Source organism: Ranitomeya imitator, chromosome 1 (assembly GCF_032444005.1).
Source record: "Ranitomeya imitator isolate aRanImi1 chromosome 1, aRanImi1.pri, whole genome shotgun sequence".
In the NCBI taxonomy this organism is placed as follows: Eukaryota; Metazoa; Chordata; class Amphibia; order Anura; family Dendrobatidae; genus Ranitomeya; species Ranitomeya imitator.
In genome coordinates this window covers 565,882,353-565,907,253 of record NC_091282.1, presented here as the reverse complement: position 1 = coordinate 565,907,253, position 24,901 = coordinate 565,882,353, and the positions used below count along the sequence as shown (strand labels likewise).

The 24,901-nt window shown below is 46.7% G+C and overlaps 1 protein-coding gene across 1 annotated transcript in view; it reads left to right on the top strand.

Annotated features, from left to right (window-relative positions):
• LOC138679200 (cyclic AMP-responsive element-binding protein 3-like protein 3) overlaps positions 1–24,901 on the top strand; it is a 534,464-nt gene that overhangs the window by 42,737 nt on the left and 466,826 nt on the right. The window lies entirely within an intron of this gene.

Genomic DNA, 24,901 nt, shown 5'->3' with positions numbered 1-24,901 from the left:
AGTCGTCAGGACCCTGGTACTCCGGCTGGAGGGATCACAGCTCCTTCGCAGCCTGGTGAGTGTGCGTCTTTGTCTTCACTATCTGCTCAATTGTTATCCACGCCAGTGGTTCGGGGTCTGCAGGGGGATGGGGGGTCTGCTTTTGGGGCCGTGGGCCCGAGTGCAGGGGATACAGGGGGGGTAAGTGCGCTTTTGGAGAATGTGAGGGATTTAATGACAAGATTGGAGAGGGGTATGAATGATCAGAGGCATTTGGCAGCATGGATAGGTGCTGGCGGTGTGGGTATGGGAACGAGGGAGGTAGCGGTTAGCCCTGTGGCTCCGGTTTCAGTTTCAGTTTCAGTGCAGACGGAGAAGGAGAAAGAATGCCGTATTCACTTGGATGATAGGGCGCATGGGGAGGTGTATGTCTGTTTTGAGGGCCCCTTGGGGGCGCACCTTAAAAAAGAGGTGAGAGAAAAAATTGTAAAAGATGAGTATGTGGAGATTTTTTCGTTACTTCCCCTTGAAAAATTTAACCTGGATAAAGGGAAGAAAGAGGACAGTAAAAAGGAGGAGGAGGAGAAGCGCAGATGGCGTTTAATTCCTCAGACTTTTGTTAACTGGCTGCAAGCCTTTGCTATTTTGGCTAGTGTGATTGGGGAGAAGGCGCCGGAGAATTGTTCGGGCCTGTTCTGTTACATGGACTCTATTGGGGAAGCTCATAGAGTGTATGGGGGGCAGGCTTGGCTGAGGTATGACGAACAATTTCGTCAGCGTAAAGCGATTCGGCCGACATTGCGGTGGGACCAAAAGGATATAGGGCTATGGCTGCGCGTGATGGCGCAGTATAAATTCGGTCATTCCTTTCAAGGGGGGGCCGGATCTTCCGGTCAAGGTAACCAGTCCACCAGTACAGGGGCATCAAGCCAGTCCGGTCAGTCAGGGGGGCATAAGGCAGGTCTGTGTTGGCAGTACAATGACGGACAGTGTAAGTACGGGGTCAATTGCAAATTCAAGCATTTGTGCTCCCATTGCAATGGATCCACACACGGGGCAACAAAATGCTTTAAAAAAGGCAAGTCAAAGACAGGGGCAGGGAATTCCTATGGGGGTGACGCCGGTGAGGCTGGAAAGGATGGCCCCCTATCTAAGTAGATATCCTGAGAGGGAGGCGGCAGAGTTGTTATTCAGTGGTTTCCAGGTTGGTTTTGTTATCCCGGCTCCGTCGTTTGAGGTGCCTCGGGTCCTTAAGAATTTACGTTCGGCTTTGGTTCATAAGGAGATTGTGTCGGAAAAATTGAATAAGGAGGTGGCGCTAGGGAGGATGTCGGGCCCGTTTTCGTCATCGCCGTTGAAGGATTTGGTAGTCTCCCCGCTGGGTGTGGTCCCTAAGAAGGAGATGGGTAAGTTTCGGCTCATTCACCATCTTTCTTACCCGCGTGGACTATCGGTTAACGATGGTATCGCTCCTGAGCTTTGCTCTGTGGTGTATGCATCATTTGATGAAGCCATTGGGTGGGTGCGTAAGTTTGGGAAGGGGGCGCTGTTGGCAAAAACGGATATTGAGGCAGCATTCCGGTTACTGCCTGTTCATCCGGATAGCGTAAGACTTCTTGGTTGTTTTTGGGAAGGGGGGTTTTTTGTGGATCGATGTTTGCCCATGGGTGGTGGAGCGGTTTGGGGTACCGTTGGCTCCTGGTAAAACAGAAGGCCCGTGCACGTGCTTGAGTTTTCTGGGCATTGTCATAGATACTGTGGATTGGGAGTTTCGGCTGCCTGTTGAGAAGATTGAGGGGCTTCGCCAGGATTTGGTCAGAGCGCGTCGGGTGAAAAAATTGCCATTGCAGGATCTGCAGTCATTGTTGGGAAAACTCAATTTTGCGTGCAGGGTGATGCCGATGGGGAGAGTTTTCTCCAGACGGCTGGCAAGTGCTACTGCGGGTGTCCGAGCCCCGCATCATTTTGTGCGGTTGTCAGCTGATTTAAAAGAGGATTTGGCGGTATGGAGCACTTTTTTGGAAACTTACAATTGTCGTTCATTGGTGATGGAAGAGGTTGTGGGCAATGACTCGTTGGATTTGTTCATGGACGCGGCTGGCAGCAGTGGTTTCGGAGCGTACTTTCGAGGGCAGTGGTGTGCGGCACCTTGGCCTGCGGAATGGTTCTCGGAAGGGTTGGTGCGTAATGTTGCGTTATTGGAAATTTTTCCTATTCTGGTGGCAGTTCATTTGTGGAAGCAGGAATTCCGTAACAGGCGCATTCGTTTCAACTGTGATAATATGGGGGTGGTGTGTGCGGTTAATGGTCTCACTGCATCGTCACCTCCGGTGGTAAAAGTGTTGATACAGCTGGTTCTTTGTTGTTTGGAGTTGAATTCTCAGGTTACGGCTACTCATGTGCCTGGGGTGCGTAATTCAATAGCTGATTCTCTTTCTCGTTTCCAGTTCGACCGTTTTCGGTCCTTGGCTCCAGAAGCGGAGAGCAGCGGTTTGGAATGCCCGGCGGAACTTTGGCTATTGGTATCCGGGACACAGAAGATCTGATAAGATCGTCGTTGGCTCCCAAGACGTGGGAGGCTTATCAGGCGGCTTGGTTGTTATGGGAAAGAGAGTTGTCTTTTCACCATGGTGAGGGTGATCCTGATGGACAGGTGGGGGTCTTGTTGTCATGGTTGAGACGGGGGTTTTCTGAAGGTTGGTCCTGGTCTAAAGCGTCGCGTTTGTTAGCTGCTTTAGCTTTTGGTTTTAAGCTAAGAGGACAGCGGGATTTATCAAAAGTGTTCCTGGTAAAACAGGCAGTTAAGGGTTTTCGTAGACAGTATAATCGTTTGGATTCTCGGCGTCCAATTTCTTTCGTGATGTTGGAGAGGTTAGGCGAGGTGTTAGGTGAGTGTTGTGAGTCGGAATTTGAACACTGTTTGTTCAGACTGGCGTTTTCTTTGGCCTTTTTCGGCGCTATGAGAATTGGAGAGTTAGTGTCTCCCAATAAGAGAGTAGTGGGGGGCATTTTGGCACGCGATGTAATTTTGTATGACGGGCGTGTGGAATTTTGGTTACGTCGATCTAAGACGGATCAGGCGGGTCGAGGTAAGAAGATTGTGCTCGGCTCAGTTAGTTGTTCAAGAATGTGCCCAGTTGATTGTTTGAGAGTTTTTTGGGGACGGGGTTCGTCCAGGGCGGGTTCGTTGCTTTGCCACGGGGACGGTTCCTCGCTGTCACGATATCAGTTTCATATGGTCTTTAAAAGGGCGATTAGAGCCTTAGGTCTAGATGACTCTCGATTCGCTCCTCATTCGTTTCGGATTGGGGCAGCAACCGTTGCAGCGGAAGGGGGTCTGGATTCCGAGGTCATCAAGCGCATTGGTAGATGGAAGTCTAACAGATATCGCAGTTACGTTAGGAATTGATGGTAGGGTGCTGGGTGACATCAGGTTTGGTGTCCGGGTCGTTTTAGCGTTGGTTTAACTGCATGTGTTTGTATTTTTCAGATTCCCCCCCCACTGCTTGTGTGGATTTTCGGCCATTCTTATGTCCATTGGGGAGCCCTGAGAGCTGACGTGCGGTCGGAGGGTAGACAGCTGGGATTCGATCGCTCGGTGGCGGTGGTTCGATGGATCGGATTTAGGGGCTTGGTCTGGAACAAGGTGCTGAAGGAAATCCAAAAGGCAGTTATTTTGGATAAGTCACCTGATATTTTGGTGTTGCATGTGGGGGGTAATGATTTGGGGGCAAGACCCTTTAGAGAGTTAATCAGGGATATTAAGCAAGATTTGCTTCGGGTATGGCTTTTATACCCGGGTGTGGCAGTGGTTTGGTCCGAGATAGTGCCGCGTAAGCATTGGCGGAACATGAGATCTTTGGACAAGCTTAACAAAGCTAGAATTAAAGTAAACAGAGCGGTGTCTGCTTTTGTTGTACGGAATGGGGGAGTTGCCGTGCGGCATTTTGAATTGGAAAAAGGTGATGGGGCCTTTTGGTTGGCAGATGGTGTCCATCTGAATGCAGTCGGAATGGATTTCTGGGCACTGGGATTGCAAGAAGGTGTGGAGAAGGCCATAGCGTTTCGTTCTGGTGGGGTCTTGGGCCTTTGAGGTGTTCAAAGACCCTCGTTGTGGTGGCTGGGGGGAGTCCTTGGAGTTGGTGGAAATTGGGTTGGGGGAGACATTGGCTGATGGCTCCTCTGTATTTAGAGGTCAATTGGTTTTGGATCTGGTGACTGGGGTGGGGGTTCCGGCAGGGGTGGTCGGTTCCCCTGGAATATTAGCGTGAACAGTTAACCCTATGGGGTTCTTTGGTGCTTCCGAGCCAGTAGGGTAACGGCTGGGAGTAATTTTGATTTGGATAAAGTCACGCTATGCTGTGTTGGTCACCAGATTCTTGGGAGCTCCAAGGACTCCTTCACAGTTTTAATGATTGGTGTTTTTTATATATTCAATGTTTGTTTTATGTTAAATAAATAAAAAGGCTGCTGTGGCCGATATTATTCCAAAGAATATGTTGTAAGTGTGTTATTGGTGGGCAATGGGGTTGGCAAACGGAGGTATGTACAAGTTTAAGTAGGATGGGGTGTTTCCCCGTTACCCCAATCGCTCGACATTACCAGGGTCATGAGTATGCCAGCACAGTCAGTGCCCAAGCACACATTCATACCACTTGTGCCAGGATGCTGATGTTTTATGCGTGCTTCAGGCATTCTGTAGGCTGCTTTAGGTTTGTGGCTTACAAAATGGAATCAGTAGGGAATGGAGACCATTAATTATGAACGCAAGTGCTTTCGAGTTTGCCTAGGATGCTCAAGTGACATGTTTGAGTCCCCGCAACCTCATGTTTCATTGTTGTTTGCCACAAAACATGAGGGGATTGCTTGACAAACACAGGTATTCCCTGCATGTTTTGCGGCTGTCCAACAGCCACAAAACATGTGGCCGTGGGGATTCGAACTTGTCACTAGAGCACCCGCGATACTGGGTGTATACCCAAGCACCCTAGGCAAACACAAGTAAAGAGCACTTGTGCTCATTACTAGAGACCATGTTTCTCTTCTCTACCACAAAATTAATCTGTGTTGATGTGCTGTGCACGTTGATATAGTTAGAAGTGGCGATCTCTTTGAGTCTGTCTCTGTGAGTGTGTAGGCTCTGGGTGACTGCATTATCTGATCTGCTCCTGCTAGTTTTCCCTCATCCCTAAAGGTACCGTCACACTTAGCGATGCTGCGCGATACCGACAACGATCCGGATCGCTGCAGCGTCGCTGTTTGGTCGCTGGAGAGCTGTCACACAGACAGCTCTCCAGCGACCAACGATCAGGGGAAAGACTTCGGCATCGTTGAAACTGTCTTCAACGATGCCGAAGTCCCCGGGTAACCAGGGTAAACATCGGGTTACTAAGCGCAGGGCCGCGCTTAGTAACCCGATGTTTACCCTGGTTACCATCGTTAAAGTAAAAAAAACAAACGCTACATACTTACCTACCGCTGTCTGTCCCCGGCGCTGGGCTTCTCTGCTCTGGCTGTGAGCACAGCGGCCGGAAAGCAGAGCGGTGACGTCACCGCTGTGCTCTGCTTTCCGGCCGCTGTGCTCACAGCCAGAGCAGAGAAGCCCAGCACCGGGGACAGACAGCGGTAGGTAAGTATGTAGCGTTTGTTTTTTTTACTTTAACGATGGTAACCAGGGTAAACATCGGGTTACTAAGTGCGGCCCTGCGCTTAGTAACCTGATGTTTACCCTGGTTACCAGCGAAGACATCGCTGAATCGGCGTCACACACGCCGATTCAGCGATGTCAGCGGGACCTCAACGATCAAAAAATGGCCCAGGCCATTCCGACACGACCAGCGATCTCACAGCAGGGGCCTGATCGCTGCTACGTGTCACACATAGCGAGATCGCTACTGAGATCGCTGTTGCGTCACAAAACTTGTGACTCAGCAGCGATCTCGCTAGCGATCTCGCTATGTGTGACGGGGCCTTAACTCAGCCCTGTGGAGATCCACTTGCTCACAGCAGATGGGTACTGTTTCTATTTTCCATTTGAACAAAGAACCTTTGACACATTCTGACTCTTATTTCTCCTAAAGTAAGAAAAAGATACTATGACTTCCTTGTTTCATTGATGCATTCTACATAGGTCTTTAAGGTAGTTAAAGGGTTATTCACATCTTCAAGATCCTATCCAAATACGCAGTATAATAATATTAGCAAATACCTCCAATAAGAAATGTATATAGTTTTTCTGATTCGCTATGTCTCTTTCCTCATATGCATGGCATCTTTCCCGTCAATCCTAAATACCCAGTAAATGATGTTCATTGGACAAAAGAATTATTGATTGGACAAAAATTGCATACATGAATTAAGACAATTGTAAATAAACAAAATATTATTATTAAATTATTAATATTTTGTTATTTTCACTTGTCTTAATTCATGTATGTAATTTTTGTGCAATCAATAATTCTTTGTATATATTTTTTTTGTTTTCATGTTTCTTGTTTTCATTGTTCTTTTATGCAGTTTTCTAGCATGTTTTTTTTGTCCAATGAGCATCATTTACTGGGTATTTAGGATTGATGGGAAAGATTTCCCATCAGGCATTGAGGAAGAATGCTGTTTGTGTTCGAAACGCGTCGCCATGTTATTTCCTGTCCCCCGCAATGTGCCATGCGCCATGAAATCTTTGAAAGTATAAGTGTCTTCAATAAAGGATTTTCATATTTTTATGGATTGTTGCCAGAAACTGAATTTCATTTCTACTTGTCTCTAATGAAAGTTAAGGCCTGTATTTCAGTAATCCTGCTTACATCAGGACACAGACATTGAGAGATAGATGACAGCAGACAGAAGTGGCTCAAAGGAAACTATACAATACTGATATAGGAGAAGGCTAAGATCCCATCTGAGAATTGGGTCCACAGCAATAAATCAAATTCTATTGACTGCCACAATAAATCTTTGTATAAGGCCAGGTTCACATTAGTGTAGCTGTGAGCAGCGTATGCCTGCAAACCGATCCGAATACATCTTGCGTACATATATTTAACATTGTGTACGCAGGAATATGCGTTAGCCTGCGGATGCGTACCCATGCGTCGTTTCGTGGTGTGTGGCGAACGCAACATGTTGCATTTTTGAGGCGTCAATTTAGCGCAGACATACGCATGCGGATGAGTGCGTTAAAACAACGCATTACTGTCTATGGGAATGCATTGGTACGCAAGAACATGCATACGCATGTGTTCAATACCTTTGCGCATTTCGGACTGAGCATGTCCAGGACACGCCCATTGAGACACGCCCTCCTGGAAATATCGAACGCATGCGCATAATCAAAGCAAAGGCAGGCAAAAACGCATACAAACACAGCGTTTTTTGGCGTCATGCCAAAAATGCAGCATAAACATGCATTTGAATACGTTTCGGCATGCGTTTGCACATGCAGATGATACCCTGCGCACAGAGACGCTAAGCCTAAGTGATTCCCTGATAGCAGTAAGTTTAAGAACCACATCAAACCTATAGTTAGAGAAGTCTAGAATATTTTGGATTGAAGGAAAAAGGGATAACACCTGGTTTCTGTGGCATCAACTACAGAAAGTTGCCTTAATCCTTAGATATGTCCAATAGGTATCATCACCTCTATAACATTTAAAAGCATTAGTGACCACCTCATATATTGCAGAACTGACTAAAGGAAGAGATCAACCTCTATGCAGTTAAGGCTAGTTTCACACTAGCGTTCAACAGGGCTGCGGATGGCAGCCTTCTTCTCTTGTTAAGCCCTGCCCACTGCCGCACCTCTTCCTTCAGCTCTGCTTATGTCTGCATGCGTCCTGCGTACCCCATCTTTAACATTGGGCACGCAGGCCATGCGGATGTATGCGGATGCCTCCGCATGCGCCGTTTTGATGCTGCTCTGACTGCAACAAAATGCAGCATGTTGTGTTCCACGCAGTTCAGCGCAGCGTCAAAACAATGCATGAGAGGCATCCGCACACATCTGCATGGCCTGCGTACCCAGTGTTAAAGTTAGGGTACGCAGGACCCATGCAGACGTAGGCAGAGCTGAGGGAAGAGGTGCTGCAGTGGGCAGGGCTTAACAGAGAAAGAAGGCTGCCATCCGCAGCCATGCCGAAAGCTAGTGGAACACCTGCCAGGGCCGTGGGGTACTACCGGGTCCGGTACTTAAAGGGATATGTCACCGCAGCTGTGACCCAGTCTGTGGCCCTGGGCGCCCATGTAAAAGGGAAATTCTTTAAAGGGGTTGTGAAAATAAAAGTTTGTGTTCGTGATGCCACCTGTAGTATTCGGTCAGGGTGACTGACGCTGCTTTAAGGGGTTCTCTGGGGAGATGTTGTGGCAACAATAATGGTATGGCTTCCCACAGGTGAAGCTGGGTCCCCAGGGCTCCCAGTGTATAGATAAAGATGGTAGGTGGTGTAGCAAGAAACGGAGGACAGAGGTTTGCAGTCTCTTTACCTGGTTTACTGATGAATTCAGGCAGCCACAGTCCAGGGCACCAGATCACAGGTACAGGTAGGGCCCGGCTGGCTTGGAAGTGAGTTGGGAGTCCCCTTTACCAGGTGGAGTTAGAAGCCTTCCTTCTAGTGCTGTGGTGTAGTTCCTTGCTGCTCTAGGCCTCTCACAAGATCCTCACATGTTCTCTCTGTCCCCCTTGTAGGTAGGACACTAACCCATATGAGAGGTGTCTCGAGCCTTTTTACAGGGTCTCTATCATGACCCGGGTTCTATGCGCTACTGTGTCTCTAGGTGTCATGGCGGACAGGTGTCTTGTAATCCAGCTGTTCTGCCGGTTTCTGCTGTGATACGTAGAGTCTCTCACAACCTCTGTCTTCTGGCTACCGGTGTCTGCGCTCTGTAGGGAGGTAGCCCAGTCGCAGCTATTCTCCCCAGTTCTCACTCTCCTACACTTCACTTCTCCTTCATGCTCTCTACATTTCCGTTTGGCTTTTCTCTTTCTCTCTTTCTAGGAGCTGCAGCACTTCTCGTGGCTTCATGGCCCCTCTACTCCCTTTTCCTCTGTCTCTCTGACAGGAACTAACTGAACTCACTTTCCCTCCAGACCAGAATATATATATATATATATATATATATATATATATATATATATATATAGGGGAGCCACCCACAAGCTGGATCAGAGCTCCCCCTTCTGGCCTGGAGTATGAACATGTTGTACGCTTGTGATTACCTGATAAGAGAGATTCTTCCTCGCTTCCAAGCGTGACATCACTCTCCCTGTGAGGAAAGCAATGCCACTGTAACAACCAGGAACCTGGAGTGTTACACTAGTGTGAAACTAGCCTTATTTGGAGTCATTACAGGTGAAGATAACATCAGCTGATCTGAGTCACTGAATTCTAGGAAGCTTCCTGGATTTCACCTTTCTTTCAGAGCATTGAACCAGGCTCTCTTAGGCCATTATGGGCAGATGACAATTGCTGATCCTTGTTCACGTTTGAGCTTCGGTAAGACCTTTGGAATCACTGGCAGAAACACATAGGCTTTCTGGAATGTCAATGGAACTGAGAGCGTCTCCAGTGATGTTGGCTGATAGTCTTGTACGATGTAGCGGAAATGAGGGTTTTGAAGTGTATGTGTGTGTGTGTGTGTGTGTGTTTTTATGCATTTTTACATGCTTTTTTCTCCATTTATTTGAATACGTGAAAAACACTGCAAATGCAACAACTTACAGCATTTCTACATGCAAATTCTTTTATAGATTTTACTTTAAAAAGTCATTAAAATTAGGTAAATTAATGTTTATGCATATGGTTACCTCACAGAATCACCTATAGATACAGATATATACTTGTAAGGGATGATTGAGTATTCCCTATCAAAGAAACAGCAACATAACTTGTTGGTAAAGCAAATTACTTATTTTTACTCTTTTGCACAGTTACTATTGAATGTTACACTAGGCTTGATGGCTGCAATATTCTTAAAGTGGTACAAATAATCATTTTGTTTTCAGCCCATTCTTGATGGTTCAATAGATTTGCACATGGTACTCAATAATAAAGACCTGTTCAGTGTCAACAAAGAATAAAATAGTACAATTTCAAGAACAAGTTATGGTATACGGCAACAAGGGATAACTGGATGGACGCTTGTGCTTTCTCCTTCCTGTTAGCAGAAAACAGAGGCCCCGATTCTATTTCCATGTAGGTCTTCATGAGGAGACGTGTTGGAGTCACACGTTCCTGATCCTTTAAGAGGCGCATGCCTCTTCATACTTCTAATGAAGTGTCTGACACATCCGCATCCATCCACCCTGCCACAAATCTTACTCCAGTTAGGGCCTGAAGAAAAGATTTCTGGTGTAAGGAACATCACACCTTGTCATGAATGTGGTGTCATGCCCCCGCCATGCCCCTGTACCACCCCAGCTCCACCAGTTTTGCCAAAGGCCTACAAAGGTCCAATGAGTCAATGGGAATTTATAAGAATCATAAAGCCAATTAAAATACCCCCATACAAGGAAAAATTAAATCTTTATTGAAAAACCTTACATAATAATACATTAATATATCTAAAAAATTGTTAAAAAGACGTACTGCATAGATAAATAACTAGTAAGTATAAATAGATTGTGTGTGTCTTTTTAAGAAGTAAAATTTGGAAGGTCCAAACAGCACTACGGGCAGTTACTATTTATCTACTTGGGGACCTTATCTGAATATTGGTCCCATTTTATACTGTATGTGTACATCTTCACCTGCCCGTAGCGCCGTATGGACATTCTAAATTTGACATATTTTTTTTAGGCTACAGGTGGTAATTGTTCACCAAACCAGAGAGCTGGGTAGTTTTTATCCTGTCTAGCACCAGTGCCTCATTGATTCCTTCTTTTTAAGAAGTATTACTCAAAGCAATTGCTATACATGTGTAAAACAATTTATTAATGGAATACTATAAACCCATATAGAGAAGAGTATACTATTATGTATAGAAGAATCACATTTAGTAAATCAATCAGATCATTCATAGTATAATGTCTCCATCTAGTGGTGCAGTATGAATATAGAACTAGAAAAAATGCATAAACAGGAATAGTTATAAAATAGTATACAGAATAAATGAGTATATAACGATATTGCAATTGGCATCCACGTGTCGGGAAAATGCTCAGCTCAGAGAAAAAAAAATTTGGTTGAAAAAATCTGAATAAATAGTGTGATTAAATACATAAAGTGTGAGTGCATTTGGCCAGTCATCAACCATAGGAACAAGGGCAATTTCCAGTCACTCGGCAGTCAAAAGCAAAGGGAAGATAAATAGTGATGAGTGAATACATTTGGCACTATTCGTTACTCTCATGAATAGTACGCTATTCGGGCTATTCGTTACTCAGTGAGTATTTAGCTATTCACCTCGGTATATTTAAATTACCTTTATTTGCAGCCACTGAACATGCTGGGCTTGTTTGCCAATTACAGTAATGCCGTCGCCATTTTTGGTGTGGCATTACTGTGATTGGCTGGCCTTACAGGGTCATAGGGTATAATTAAGCCCTGCCGGCGCCAGCTTGTGCACATTACATGTGGAAACAGCGTAGTGAGAGCTTAGTGTTAGCATAGAGAGAGTGAAAGCAGTGTATAGGGAGAGTTTCTGAGTCCAAAAAGCTCTTTTAACACTAGGACTACTGGACTCGTGACCCCGCCTAGAACTACTGAAAGGAGTCATTTTGACTCCTTGCTTGTTTTCGTTTATTTTTAGAGTTTCATTTGTGGTTATTTATTAATAATTATATTTTTTGTAATGTATTATTATTGTGAGATCCAACAGTAATGCTTTTGATTGTTTTTTTTCTGCTTTTCTTATTTTTCTACAGAAAATAACAATAATTATAATAGACGTTTTTCAAACATTTTTTTTATTCAAGTGCACACATATAAACAACAACTGCAGAACAAAAAGCAGAGAAAATGTAGGTGGAGGAGCATAAAAATGAAAATATGGCGCAGAATTCACCTTCTAAACATTTGGTGTTTCGCATTTTAGGCATTGCCTTTGATTTATGGCAGTACATTGCCCACACAAAGACTTACCACAAGTCTTACAATTGCCGACAGATCTATTTTTCTTGCACTTTTCTTTGATCTGGCAAAATTTTGTTTGAACCATCACTTCTGAACATGTAGAAACTTGGGACGTGGAACCCTTTTCCCTATCTGTGACATAAGGACCACTCAACTCTCTCACAAGCGTTTGCAAAAATGCCTTGCGTGACATTTTTTGGTGGGTAATCTCCTTGAATATTATACATGCATTTATACCCGCAAAGTCTAAGGCATTTTCAAATGCATGAACAGGCCATCTCCTTGTGGATGTTCGTGTGGTATATTTTCGTGCCATCTGATCCACTACATCTACTCCATATTTTGTTTCATTGTAAAACTTTACCGTTTCTGGAGTTTTTTTAGCGGAATCAGACGCAACAACAACATCTGGATGGACGGAACTCAAAATGACAACATTTTTGTTGGGCTTTCCTTGATATACTGTAAGTGTAAAATTGTCTTCATTTCTAAACACTTTAGTGTTGTACAATTCCGCTTTCATGGATTTTATTTCTTTAGGCACTTCTCGCCTTATCTTATTCAGTGTTCCCACGATGGTTGTTCCTTTGCTTTTTAGCTGTTTAGCTAATTTTAATGAAATAAAATAATTATCGGTTGTAACATTGCGACCTTTTTTCAAAAACGGGTCCAATAACTTCATTACCACATGGTCAGCTAAACGGTCCTCAGCACGGCGTGTGTCATCTTTGCCTAGATAAGGGAAGCCATTTGCCAGATATTTGCTCTCCTTATCAACAGCTAGCCAATATTTGTGGCCATATTTATCTGGTTTGGAAGGCATGTACTGCGTGAATGGACACCTAGTTTTGCTTGGGAAAAGTTGCTCATCCACCGTTATGTATGGGCCAGGTTTGTAACACGCAATACAATTTTCAATAAACCTGTCCCACACAGTAGAAAATAGAGCAAACTTGTCCGTTTGCAGTCTCTCCGATCGAGTAGATTTCTCATCAAATCTGAGAAACCTCATAATTTCAACAAAGCGGTCCCTAGACATTGTCGCTTTGCAAAACGGTATTCCCCAGTCATTACACCAAATACTGCTAATCGAGTGACGGTTCGTGCCAGATATTCCACGAGCATAGAATATCGCAATGAATGCATCTAGCTCCTCATCAGATAGAGTAAACTGTAAATTATTGTTCCTGCATGCTTCTGCAAGCGTACAGTTCTTTATATGTGTCAATATATATGAATCAAAAAATAAACGCCATGCGCTCAAAGGACTATCGATAATGATATTTCTTCTGGCGTATCCTGTAGGGCCAGGTGCTTCTCGAAGAATATTTTGGCTGTCACGCCTACCAGGCAAGTGTTGTCCAATTTCAACAGGTTTCCATTGAATACCATCCGCTGAAACTAGTATTCCTTCAGATTCGCCTTCTCTGGTGTTTGTTGTTGCATTACCTTCGCCGCCATCGTTATCTGTTGTTCTTTCATTTCTGGGACGTTTTGCTGATTTTTTCTGTCCACGACCAGGAGGATGGTCACGAGGCAACATAACTGCATGAGCCCGATCCCCAGTTGATGTGCTTGGAATATCTGGAAAAAAGTTGATGAATATTTAGAATTTTTGTTTTGTAAGGGTCCGTGCACACTGGCTGGATTAGCGGCGGAATATCCGACCGGATATTCTCACCACAATCCGGCCCGTACCTGCCCGCTCAGGAACAGAGCGGAGTTTCATACCTGAAGCTCCGCTCCGAACCCCGGGCTGGAGCCGCTGTCTGGGACGGAGCCGTGCTCGCGCGTAAGCAAGCGCTGCTCTGTCCCTGACAGCGGCTCCAGCCCGGGGTTCGGAGCGGAGCTTCAGGCATGAGCGGGCAGGTACGGCCTGTATTGCGACAAGAATATCCAGATGGCTATTCAGCCAGAATTCTGCTAGTGTGCACAGGCCCTAACTCAGTGTGTGGAAGAACAAATAAATACACATAACTACTTACCTTCTGGATTTGTTCCTTCTGAGTCTTCAGATTCACTTGATATGTTCTGAGGAATGAAATCTTCATCACTGTCAGAATCAAATACATGTTCCTGCAATTCGGATTCCGATTCATCCTCCGGTATGGATTGCAAAGTAGCCAGAATATCCTGAGGCTTTATCAAACGTCTTCTCTCCATATTCCTCACAAATTCCATAATTCTATATAGTTCCCTGCTGAAAAATAGAAATGAAATGAAAACTAAAAGTAGGTGGGCTGAATCAGTTGACAGACAGCTAAACTATTTCATAACAATTCATACCTGTATGAGTCTTCAGAGCTCGTATGTCTGCGTCTGTTCTCTTTGTCTCTTCAGCTGAACTGAAAGTAAAGTTACTATCCAGAATACTGTCTCCTGCTAGGACCTTAGAAAAACACCACCCTTCATTAGCATGAGATAAGAGCCTAGAGTAAACAAGCTATTTTGTTCAGCATTACACAGTAATACAAGCAGGTAAAACACAAGGAAAATGTGAAAAGTTGACATGTAAATTGACCTACATCTATATGAACATCAGGGTAAATAAGACAGAGTGAAAAAATTATGCACAAAACTTTATAGCAACATTTAGTGACAAAAGGACCTCAAAATATAGTAGGGAGTCAAAATGACTCCCTTCAGTAGTTCTTGGTAAATTTTGAAAAAAACGCGCAAATTTTTTACCAAAATTATTTATTCTCACAAAATCTTTTTTCACATCATATTTGAGGAAAAGTCACCGAGTTTCAAGCCGGAATTCTGAAAAATGTAGTCACAGAAGAGAAATGAAAAACGAAAGGAGTCAAAATGACTCCATCAGTAGTTCTAGTGATGAGAGTGAAGATTAGTTCTCTGTTAGTTTGAGATAGCCTAGGGAGAGATTTAATATGAGGGAGAGGGAAAGGCAGTCAGGATGTTAGCATTGCAAGTATATGCTGCAGATCTCTGCTAGTTGCATTGAGTATACTGTAAGGACAGATTGTGGGAGTAGGGAGAGAGGCATGATTTCATATCCAGTACCATAATATACAAAACAGCTTTTTTTAGAGCAAAGTAATATTCCTGAGTACCAGCATATACTACCACTTTCTTTACAGCTAAATAATATTACTCAGTCCCAGCATATAAATAACCACTCTATTTTTACAGCTAAATAATATTGCTCAGTGCAAGCATATACTAAAGACCTTTTTTTTTAAAGTTAAATAATATTCCTCACCTATTGCTGAAATAGCATATATTTAGCTAGCAGTTGAGCGACTGGTGCAAAGCCTACTGAGATACGCAAACGTCACTATTTACCAGTAATTTTCCTGAGCCTGCTGTTGCCATGTGTAATAAAGCTGATAGCTAAAAAAATACCCACCCATTGCTAGATACAGGGAATTTGCACATAACACCTCTGTGAGGGTACTTGTGAAAAATAAAGCCAGGACATTTGTTTTCATAATGCATTCAATATGGGAAAGGGCGACATTAAGGAATGGGGATGTGGATGTGGCGGTGCTCGCCAAGGCCATGTGACAGATCAGAAGGCGACTTTCTCTTGTTCTAGCTTCCTGTCAAAATTCAGTCTGCACACTACACCACTGTCGAACGCAGACAAGTGCAAGGATGTAGTGGGTTGGATGGCAGACAAAGGCTTCAGTGTGTTAACAAGCAGCACCACCAAGTCTTCCAAATGGTCCAGTCTCAGTAGCCAAGAGGCTGGGGCTCACAATCCTCAACTTAGTCATCCTTCCTCCCCCATCAAGAGTCCCAAAGAGTTCCTGGAGACTTGTGACCCCAATGCTGGCCTCTCTGAGGAACGGTTTAAGTTTACTTATAATTATTCAGGCCTCTCACGTGCACCATTAAAGATTGTCATGAGGAGGTAAAGTGCAGTAATGCACAAACATTTGAGCACCCACGGTCAGAAGAAAGACACATTGGGGAAGGTCAATTGATGTCTGAAGAGGTGGAGGATAATCATGACGCACAGTTGCCATCAGATCAGCCTAAATTGGCAACTCAGAAGGAGTATCAGATTGATGAATTGGAAGACAAAGTGGTCGATGATGAGGCCACTGATCCAACCTGGCATGGTGACACGCATAGCGGGCACAACAGTGCAGAGAGGGATGAATCTGCAGCATGAAAACAGACGAGGTAGTGGTTTGACCAGAGGGATAACTCTGTCAACTGCTCCACAGAAACCCACCACTCATCTAGATAACAGGCCAAGGGTTTGTTGTTCCCCTGTACTGCAGTTTCTTTCTGAAAGTCCTTCAGACAAAAAACTGTAATTTGCAGCATGTGCCATACCATGCTGAGAAGAGGCAAGAACACTACCAACCTGAGCACCACCAGCATGCAGAATCACATGGCAGCCAAGCAATCCAGTAAGAGGGTAGAATGCCTGGGTACAAAATCCGTGTCTCAGGGTGAAACCACTACCCATTCCCCTGTGTTACGGCCTTTCCAATCTGCTGTCCATGAAGCAGGCGCTGATGCCTCCTGCCCACAACCTACAGTTGCACAGACACAACAGTCAGCAACCACAACCAGTTCATTGTTCCAGCACAGCGATCAGTTGTCCCTGACCCAGAAGTATCACAGGAAGCAGAAACATCCACCCACCCACAGGCCCTAATGCTAAACACTCACATTGCTAGAGTGCTAACCCTGGAAATGTAGCCTTTTCAGCTTGTGGGAACTGAGTCTTTCCATGGCCATATGGCAGTGGCAGCCCCACAGTACTCAATTCCCAGCCGCCACTTTTTTCTGGTGTGCCGTCCCCGCATTACATAAGCATGTATTACATAATATCAGTCATGCTGTGGCCAAATCAGTGACAGGGAAGGTCCACCTAACCCCAGACACGTGACAAGTTCTTGTGGACAGGGATGCACACTGGGTGAACCTGGTGGAGTCTGGGACAGAGTAAGAGGATGGGACATCATATATCTTACCCACACCAAGAATAGCGGGCCCAGCTTCCATCAGGGTTTCAGTCTCCTTGTATGCCAGTTCCTGTCTTTCCTCCTCCTCAGCTGAACTAGCCTCCCCATCACTCCCCAGCTGAGAGCTCTGCAGCAGTGCCTTGTCAAAACAGCAGCACGCTCTGCTGAAGCTCATCCGTTTAGGTGATAAAGCTCATGATAGAGCTGCTGAAAGGGATAAAAGACCGGACCGATCAATGGCTCTCCCCATTGAACATCTATCCAGGGGGTTAAAAATAACTGCCTAGCTAACTAGCTAAAATCTAGGCACAGCATCAGGAGCAGCCTCTCTGCACTGTTATACTGACAAAATGGTGGTAAAACAAGATGTATGTTCTTTATATGGAGAGGGACATGTGATTTCAGCAGCCAATGACCTTATTGAGCGGTGCCACGTGATCGCTCAGCACAGGAAGAGCAACTGGAAGCCTGTATCAACGAGATGCTGCACGGGCAAGCTGGAGGGTAAATAGGATGTTTTTTTTTTTTTGTAATAGGAAGCATGCATACCAGGACAGGATGGGGGAGCTACGCAATGCCAGGACAGCAACAAGGGCAGCCACGCATACCAGGACAGCGACAGGGGGAGCCACACATACCAGGACAGGACGGGGAGCCACGCATACCAGGACAGCTATGGGGGGAGCCCTGCATACCGGCTTATACTCGAGTCAATAAGCTTACCCAGTTTTCCATGGCATAATTAGGTGCCTCAGCTTATACTCGGGCAGGCTTATACTCGAGTATGTATGGTACTATAGAAAATGTATTAGGGGTTTCTTAGTCCCAGAAACGTCTGTTCGCCGCTGTCTAATGCTGGTTGCTATAGCTGAACCTGTAGAGATAGCAGCAACCAGACGCACAGCTTGAGACTGAGCAAGACGCTGGGACCGACATCTTTGCTGAGCAGAATCTTCTGCGGCTGAGACAGAAGGGGAGACTGCAGAATACATGGCTTGGAATTCCACCTGTGCAGCGGGATAATCCCGATGCCTAACATTACCTCCCTTCTAGGGCCCCCTGTTGTGAATTCTGTGGCAGAGCTCCCTCCTGTGGTCACAAGTGGTACTTCGGCTGATTCTCTCTGTAAGCTTCCGTTGGTGGAGGGAAGTGGTACTGCGGCTTCTGAGTTTCCTCCCTCAGGTGATGTGGTGAGGTCGTTAGGTGCTGCTCTACTTAACTCCACTTAGTGCTTTGATCCTGGCTTCCTGTCAATGTTCCAGTATTGGACTTGTTTTCCTCCTGGATCATTCCTGTGGCCTGCTGCTCTGCATAGCTAAGTTTTCCTTTGCTATTTTGTTTGCTTTTCTTCTGTCCAGCTTATCTATTTGTTTGCTGGAAGCTCTGGGACGCAGAGGGTGTACCTCCGTGCCGTTAGTTCGGTGCGGATGGTCTTTTTGCCCCCTTTGCGTGGTTTTTAGGGTTTTGTGTTGACCGCAAAGTTACCTTGCCTATTCTTGCTCTGTTCAGAAAGTCGGGCCTCGCTTTGCTAAATCTATTTCATCTCTACGTTTGTCTTTTCATCTTACTCACAGTCATTATATGTGGGGGGCTGCCTTTTCCTCTGGGGTATTTCTCTGAGGCAAGGTAGGCTTATTTTCTATCTTCAGGCTAGCTAGTTTCTCAGGCTGTGCCGAGTTGCATAGGTAGCGTTAGGCGCAATCCACGGCTGCCTCTAGTGTTGTTGGATAGGATTAGGGATTGCGGTCAACAGAGTTCCCACGTCTCAGAGCTCGTTCTATGTTTTTGGATTATTGTCAGATCACTGTATGTGCTCTGACCTCTGTGTTCACTGTGGTACTGAATTGCCTAATCATAACAGCCCCCCCTTCCTTGGGCCTCGCCACAGCAAGCTGAGGAGCCCGAATGTGGTCAATTGGTTCCCAGGTCCTATCCTCTGGACCATGACCTTTCCAGTCCACCAGATAGAAATTTTTTCCGTGTACCACCTTCGAACCGACAATGGCGTTCACCTCAAAATCATCTGCGGACGAGCCCAATGTCTGGCTGATGACTCAGAGAACCGGGACATGTGAACGGGTTTTAAGAGGGAAACATGAAAGGTGTCTGTTACGTGTTATGGAACCACTCAGCACCCAGAATATGTTGTGCAGTTATATGTATGTATAATAGGTTCCATGTGAGATGCATGTCCCTAATGCATCAGCCCACAGGTTGTGCCCCTAGGCAGAGGGGGCGCGATATTCCCCTTTTGTCCGCCCCCCACCTTTGTAATTCCCACAGTAAATATCGGCAGGCTCCATCCACGTGTGGCTATTGTAATGTATGTCTGGCCTGCCGCTTTTCTATTGGCCTGCCCTCTGTATCTGTGTTATATATTCTGTGTCCTGTGAGTAAAGTGTTGTCAGACTGGAAATACGTGGAGAAGCAGTGATCTTTTATATGCGCCCATGTAACCAAGGAATTCCAGCCAGCGTCCTTCATTCAGACTCCAGCCAACACAGGGCGGACCTCCGAAAACACGGGGTGGTACTGAAAGAGGTACCCCAGATTGGTAGACCCCGTTACACTGGTGGCAGACAGCGGGATATGATACCCCTTCTACAGGATAAAAGGAATGAATGGAAAACAACTACCAGAAGTTAAAGAGGACTACATTAAAAGATCTGGTGGAAGCCCGAGTGTTGAATGCCAGCAACAAAACAAAAGCGGATTTGATATCAATCATCATTTAACACGACAGTGCAGCGCCCCCCAATGTGAACGTGGAGGAGACTGAATTCCAGAGGGAGGTAAAGAACAGACTGGAGTTCTATGGCCCAAACCCTGCAGTAGAGATCATACGAGAGGTGATGGCTGATGTGCGTACTGATCTGAAGGAAAAGATGGCCGAGCGGAACAGGATAGAACTAGCCAAGATGAAGATGGCAGAGCGGACCAAAGTGGAGCTGCCCAAGATGGAGATGGCAGAGCAGAGAGAGGAGAGTCAGCGAGCAGGGGGAGCTCTGGCCTTCGACCAGGGGGAGCTCTGGCCTTCGACCAGGTACCTTCAACAGTAAGCCACAAAAAGATCCAGTATAATGCCTTCCGACAGTTGGGGGAGGCAGAGGAAGACATTGATGGCTTTCTGCAGGACTTTGAGCGGCAGTGTGCCCTTCATCAAGTGAAGCTGGAGGAACGGGTTCAGATTCTGGCCAGCAAGCTGATAGGCCGGGCAGCGGATGTCTATCGCACGGTACCTGATTAGGACTGTATGGACTATGAGCAGATCAAAGAAGTGATCTTGGCCCGGTATGCGATGACACCAGATGCATACCGCCAAAAGTTCCGCGGACTTATAAAACGCGTAACCGATACCCATGCTGAATGGGCCTGTAAATTACTGTGGTCACTGCTACAGTGGGTACAAGGGAGCCAAGCAATCACTAAGGAGGACGTCCTCCAGCTCTTCTTGTTAGAACGATTCTTTAATGGACTAACCCCCGAGACACAGGAATGTCTTTGGGACAGGCGGCCAACGACTCTTGAGGAAGCCGCTCGTCTGGCCGATGAACATTATGATGCCAGGATGCCGCAGTTGTCCGGATCAAAGATGGTCACTAGGGGACCGCCCATGGACCTGAAGGGCCCTAAACCACCGAAAATTGTAGGGGGACCAGCTAGGCCTACCACAGTCCCCCTGGGGCACGATGCCACACCGCCGTCAGCTGGGCCACCTGCAAAGACAATGTCCCAACCGGACTCAGCATACCCAGTGGCCAAAGGCGGGAACAGCTACCTTCAGCCGGGGGCAACGAAGGGGGTGGAAGAGATGGAGGAAGTGCTGCATGAATGTAGACCCCGTGCAGGCAGCCCGGGCAGATAATCTACAACAGCATCGACAGGTCGTGTGGGTTAATGGGAAACATATGCAGGGACTAAGAGATTCCGGGGCAACTTTGACTCTTGTGAAGCCTCATCTCGTCCGGGACCAAGAGAAGATGGACCGGACAGTGGCAGTCAGTGTAGCAGGGGAGCTATACATCGACTAACGACTGCCAGGATTCACCTGAACTGGCCTTGTTGAGGTCGGCTTGATGGAGGATTTGCCTGCAGACGTCTTGCTGGGAAATGACTTGGGGCCCATGTTGTCTGCATTCTCGGTTGCCCCTCTAGCTGAGACATATCCTGTGACCACCCGGAGCTCGAGCTGCGGAGGCAGAATCACACTCAGAGGACGCGCAGGTAAGACATCCCAGCCCTACATGTATTCCCATAACCAGACACATTTCTTGGGCCACCCCAGATGAATTTAAGAGGGAGTTACTTGAGGATCCTTCATTAGAGGGATATCGTGGGAAGGCACAGGAGGGGAGAGGGATACTGGAAGGGGAACAGTTTGTATGGAAGCAGGGACTCCTCTACCGGATCACAGAGCAGCACCACCCAGGGACGAGCCCCACTATAAAACGACAGCTGGTAGTTCCCAAGAAGTATAGGCAGGAGTTATGGCGAATCTCTCATGACATACCCTTGGCCGGGCACTTCGGCGTCAGTCGCACCAGGCATTGTCTGACACAAAACTTCTTTTGGCCGGGGGTAACCTATGATGTTCGTCAGTACTGCCAGACCTGTAACAGTTGCTAGCTCATTGGCAAGAGGGGGGATCGATGCAAGGCCAAATTACACCCCCTCCCCATTGTGGAGGAACCATTTAGCCGAGTAGCGGTCGATCTGATAGGGCCGTTAGCCAAACCCAGTCCATCAGGGAAAAGGTATATATTGACAGTGGTAGATTATGCCACACGGTATCCAGAGGCGGTTGCGTTACCTAAAATACTGGCAGAGACGTTGGCGGCCGCCCTGTTCCAGGTTTTCTCACGGGTTGGATTTCCCTGGGAGATTATCTCAGACCAGGGTACCCAGTTTACAGCAGAGGTGACCAACCAATTGTGGAAGCTGTGCGGCGTAAAGTCCATTCGAAGCGCCCCGTACCAACCGCAAACCAATGGGTTGTGTAAACGCTTTAATGGGACATTCAAACAGCTCATTTGGACTTTTACCAGGACCTACAGGGACTGGAAGAAATTCTCGCCACACCTCCTGTTTGCCTATCGGGAGGTGCCCCAAGAATCCATGGGGTTCTACCGGATCGAGCTGGTATACGGAGACGGGTCAGGGGACCCCTAGACTTAGTGCTAGAACACTGGGAAGGGGAGGGCCTCATAGAAAGGGTACCTATTGTACCCTATGTGCTGGAATTCCGGGACCGCCTACAGGAGCTGACCCAGGCTGTACGTGAGAACTTGCAGGTGACCCAGCGGCGCCAGCACGTATGGTACGATCGGAGGGCCAGAAAGCGCACCTTGGAAATAGGACAGAAGGTCCTGGTTTTAGAGCCCACTAAGCAGAACAAGTTTCAAGCTGCATGGCAGGGGCCCTACCAGGTAGTGGGGAAAATAGCCGACACAACCTATAATGTCGCCGATTGTGACGACCCCAGGGTTATCCGCATGTTCCATGTGAATATGCTGAAGCTCTACCGGGAGCGTCCTGAAGAGGTAGTGGCCATCTGTGCACCTGAAGCAGAGGATATAGCCGGACTTCCCTTGCTGGATGTCTTAGGGGAAAGGACTCAGTCTAAAACATGGGACCAGGTACACTTGGGTGAAGACCTAGGCCCCCGGGAAAGACAGCAGGTGGAGGAGTTGTTGAGGCAGTGACAGAGGATGTTTTTGGGTAGACCAGGGTACACTCGCCTGGCACAACACAAGGTTGAGACCCAGGATCAGACCCCCCTGTGACAAAATCCCTTCCGCATTCCTGAGTCTGTACGAGAGGGGATGCGACAAGAGATACAAGAGATGCTGCATTTAGGGGTCATTGAAGAGTCAGATAGTCCCTGGGCATAGCCCGTAGTGTTAGTGCCCAAGAAGGATGGGTGTTGTGAATTCTGTGGCAGAGTTCACTCCTGTGGTCACAAGTGGTACTTCGGCTGATTCTCTCTGGGATCTTCCGTTTGTGGAGGAAAGTGGTACTGCAGCTTCTGGGTTTTCTCCCTCAGGTGATCTGGTGAGCTCGTTAGCTTCTTCTCTACTTAACTCCACCTGATGCTTTGATCCATGCTTCCTGTCAATGTTCCAGTGTTGGACTGGTTTTTTCCCTGGATCATTCCTGTGGCCTGCTGCTCTGCAAAGCTAAGTTTTGCTTTTGTTATTTTGTTGCTATTTTTCAGTCCAGCTTGCTTTATTGGTTTTTTCTCGCCTGCTGGAAGCTCTGAGACGCAGAGGGACGACCTCCGTACCGTTAGTCGGTGCGGAGGGTCTTTTTGTCCCCTCTGCGTGGTTATTTGTAGGTTTTTGTGCTGACCGCAAAGTTATCTTCCCTATCCTCGTTCTATTCAGCTAGTCGGGCCTCACTTTGCTAAATCTGTTTCATCTCTATGTTTGTGTTTTCATCTTACTCGCAGTCATTATATGTGGGGGGCTGCCTTTTCCTTTGGGGAATTTCTCTGAGGCAAGGTAGGCTTATTTTTCTATCTTCAGGAATAGCTAGTTTCTCAGGCTGTGACGAGGCGCCTAGGTTCTGGTCAGGAGCGCTCCACGGCTGCCTTTAGTGTGGTTTGATAGGATCAGGGATTGCGGTCTGCAGAGTTCCCACGTTTCAGAGCTCGTTCTTTAATTTTGGGTGTTTGTCAGATCACTGTATGTGTTCTGACCGCTATGTCCATTGTGTTACTGAATTGGTTAACATAACAGTACAGGAAGCCAAAAGTGCTAATGAGTCTCAATAGAGGGAAAAAAGAAGTTCTGAGACCATTTTTTTTTCTTTGCACTGTGTTTTGTCTTTTTTTTCCCCTAGACATTTGGGTGGTTCAGGACACAGGTGTGGACATGGAGATTCAGGGTCTGTGCTCTTCAATGGATAATCTCGTTATAAATGTGCAAAAGATTCAAGATTTGGTGGTTCAGAAGCCTATGTTAGAACCAAGAATTCCTATTCCTGATTTGTTTTATGGTGATAGAGTCAAGTTTGTGAATTTCAAAAATAATTGCAAACTGTTTTTGGCCTTGAAACCTCACTCCTCTGGTGACCCAGCTCAACAAGTGAGAATTATTGTTTCTTTTTTGCGTGGCGACCCTCAGGATTGGGCATTTTCTCTTGCGCCGGGAGATCCTGCATTAAGTAATGTTGATGCGTTTTTCCTGGCGCTCGGATTGCTGTACGATGAGCCTAATTCAGTGGATCAGGCAGAGAAAAATTTGCTGGCTTTGTGTCAGGGTCAGGATGAGATAGAGGTATACTGTCAAAAATTTAGAAAGTGGTCTGTACTCACTCAATGGAATGAAGCTGCGCTCGCAGCGATTTTCAGAAAGGGACTCTCTGAAGCCCTTAACCCCTTCCCGACCCATGACGCCACGTAGGCGTCATGAAAGTCGGTGCCAATCCGACCCATGACGCCTATGTGGCGTCATGGAAAGATCGCGTCCCTGCAGATCGGGTGAAAGGGTTAACTCCCATTTCACCCGGCCTGCAGGGACAGGGGGAGTGGTAGTTTAGCCCAGGGGGGGTGGCTTCACCCCCTCGTGGCTACGATCGCTCTGATTGGCTGTTGAAAGTGAAACTGCCAATCAGAGCGATTTGTAATATTTCACCTATTATAACTGGTGAAATATTACAATCCAGCCATGGCCGATGCTGAAATATCATCGGCCATGGCTGGAAATACTAATGTGCCCCCACCCCACCCCACCGATCGCCCCCCCCAGCCCCCCGATCTGGCCGGTACACTGCTCCGGCTCCCCTCCGTCCAGTGCTCCGCTCCCCCCCCGTGCTCTTGTCCGCTCCCCCTGTGCTCCAATCACCCCCCCGTGCTCCAATCACCCCCCCTGCACTCCGATCCACCCCCCCGGTGCTCCGTTCCACCCCCCC